Below are 3,184 nucleotides of genomic sequence, written 5' to 3' on the forward strand. Positions count from 1 at the left end.
GAGAGAGAGAAGGTGAGAACTCACCCCCCAGGGGGCGTGGCCATGCTGTAATTCCTTCTCCTTCATTCTTTCTTAGGCACACATGAACACATGTCCGGTATGATTTTCTTTTCTGTTTGTTTTATCATTTATATATTTTTTATTATTATTCATACATTAAATTGCTATACATCATTTAGATTGTGAAGAGACTTCACCCAGCATGATATGCACCTCAGTCCAGCTCAGTTGAGACCACCACACACAACCTCGTCAACAGATAACAAACCTTATCTGTGTCCCTCAAGCATCTTACCTCTCCATTTTTCCCCCAACTTTCCTACACTCTTCTGCTCTCTCACTGACTTTCTACTTTGTCTCTAATGTCCATTAAAAATTTTCATACTTTCATGTTGTCCAGTCTTTCAGTCTCTACCATAGAGTGCAGACATTCGGTATATGTTACGTGGAGACATGCAATGTCTCTCTTTCATAGCCTGACTTGCTTCACTCAGCAACAAATCTTCCATATTTGTCCAATTTCTATCAAATTCCAGGGCCTTGTTGTTTTTTTATGGCTGAATAGTATTCCACCGAGTCCATGTGCCACAATTTTTCAATCCATTCATCTGTTTGTGGGCATTTGGGTTGGTTCCATGTCTTAGCAATCATGAATAAGGCTGCAATGAATATAGATGTGCAAGCACTTTTCCGACTGAGTGCTCTCCTGTCCTTTGGGTAGATACCCAGGAGTGGAATTGCTGGATCATATGTAGTTCTATGTGAACATCTTTGAGGAACCTCCATATACCGGCATGATTTTCAAGCCTCTAAGTCTGGGACTTGATCCATAGTCAGCCATGTGGGAGTCCACTGCCTTAACCATCATGTCACCTGCTGGCCCCAAAAGTACACTTTTATAATTAAGAGGGGAAAATATCAAATACAGAAAATAGCAAATAGAAAAGTTTTTCTTACATCTTTTACTAATTCAGGAAGACTTAACCTCAACGCTTCCAAAGCATCTGCAATTTTACACTCTTTTTAGTATTTTCTGTGTACTTAAAAATCTCTATTTAAGGCTGGTGGGTGGGTGGGAGTGGTCATTAAGGCAGTGGATTCCCATATGGTTTGACCATGGTTCAAATCCCAGACCTGGTAGCTTGAAAATCACACCAAGTGTGTGCGTGTGCATGCCCAAAATCCTGTTAAAAATGTTAATGGGGCCAGCAGATGGGGTTGTGGTATGGCCATCCCCCCAAAGGGTGATTTCTCACTTTCCCTTCTTTGTGTCTCTTTCTTTGGCAAGCACACACAACCTGTGGCAAAAACCTAAAAACAAAAACAAAAAAAAAAGATTTGAAATCTGCAAATTCTCTCTAATGGGCATTACTATTCAATATAGACCAGGTGTGTGCGTGTGTGCGCGCACGCACATGTATGTGTATACATATATGTGACAGAGGGCAGTCAAGCTTGAGAGAGTTATTTTTTTGACAGGGTCTCGCTGTGATCCTCTGCCCCAGCCTCCCCATCAGCTAGGACCACAGGCATACGCCTGACCTGTACCCGGCCTGTTTAGGTTGGGTCAGGAACCAAATCCAAGCTTTCCCGTGTGGCCTTAGCCATCACATGGCAACAGCAGCACCACTTGTGCCATGATGCCTGGATCCAGACCTTTGTTTGTTTTTTTGTTTGTTTTTGAGAAACCAATTCTGATAGACTTTTTTCTTTTAAAAATGACAACGGGACCAGTAGATGGTATAATGGTTATGTCGCTGGACTCCCATGTGGTTGATCATGGTTTAAGGTCCGGACCTGGTGGCTTGAGACTCATGTGCATGTATGTATATGCTTAAGATCCCGAGAGGAGAATGGAGGAGAAGGGATTGCGGCGTGGCCATCTCACCTGGGGGATGATTTCTCACTTTCTGTATCTCTGTCTCTCTAGCGAATTAATGCACCCTATAGCAAAGATCCCTCTTAATAATAATAATAATAATAAGTAAAAATGGGGGTCAGCAGGTGGTAGGTGGTTAAGTGCATTGGACTCCCACATGGCCGACCACAGTTTGAGTCCTGGACCTGGCAGCTTGCTTTCTCACTTCCTCTCTCTCTCTCTTTGTCTCTCTGATCAAACTGGAAAATAATAATGATAATAATAAATAAAGTTAAATAAAACTTAAAAATAAATAAGTAAGTAAGTAAGTAAAAATGATAACTAGCCAACTAATCCTTACTTCTATAAACACTGCTGTGAGTTCTACTACCCTGGGAGGACAAGAAATCTACACACTCCTTTCAGAGCTGTCCTGGGCCTACTCACCCGAGGGACTCTGAGCAGGCTCTGTTATTTGCTGACAGCAGCTCCTTAGAAGAACTGTGAACAGTTTCATTGGTTGTCCAGACCCCACTCATATGCCTCGGTCCATACTCAGTGCTTTGTGCATGATTCCCACTGAGGCCTTCAGGAAATCTGTTCTGCCCCTTAAGTCAAGGAATTTTCATTGAAGTGACCTTACCCTTGATCCCTCCCTCTTAGCTCTCCAGATGTGGGCTCTTCCCTTCAGAAGAAACAAACACATAGCCCTGTCTTATAAAACAGCAGACCCTTTTATTATTGTACTTCTCTTGGCTTGGGGAGGAGAATCAAAACAAAGTTTGGAAGGACATTTATTTTTTGATGAAAAGTAAATTTTCAGAGCCAGCCCTGAATGCAGTGGTTAAACATGGTACATAGGTAGCCATATCCCACATGGCTAACTATAGCTCCAAGTCCAGCCCTGGAGTTTGAAAAACATTTCAGATGCATGCATGTATGTTCCCCAAATACTGACGGGATGAAGAGATGGGGGAGAAAGAGCCACATTGTGATCATGCTCTACCAGAAAGATTGCATTGTGACTATGTCTCTTCCTCTGTCTCTGAAAAGTACCCTCTGGCAATTTAAAAATGTATTTTTAAAAAATAACATTTTCAGTTTCCCACACTGTATCTTAAACTTGTTATTGAATGAACAGTTCATTCCAGAGTGACTTGAAGTTGGAAACCAGCAGTTAGTGTAATGGCTATGTCGCTGGACTCCCACGTAGTCAACTGCGGTTCGTGTCCCGGACCCGGTGGCTTAAAACTCACGCCGGGCGCGTGTGCGTGCGTGCCCAAGATCCCGAGAGGAGAATGGAGGAGAAGGGATTGCGGCGTGACC

General features: G+C 42.9%; 1 protein-coding gene across 2 annotated transcripts in view; it reads left to right on the top strand.

Annotated features, from left to right (window-relative positions):
- The window catches only part of MYO1E (myosin IE), a 301,820-nt gene that overhangs the window by 240,860 nt on the left and 57,776 nt on the right, over window positions 1-3,184 (top strand). The gene's annotated exons all lie outside the window — the stretch shown is intronic.

Source organism: Tupaia chinensis, unplaced genomic scaffold (assembly GCF_000334495.1).
Source record: "Tupaia chinensis unplaced genomic scaffold, TupChi_1.0 Scaffold000063_1, whole genome shotgun sequence".
Classification (NCBI taxonomy): Eukaryota; Metazoa; Chordata; class Mammalia; order Scandentia; family Tupaiidae; genus Tupaia; species Tupaia belangeri.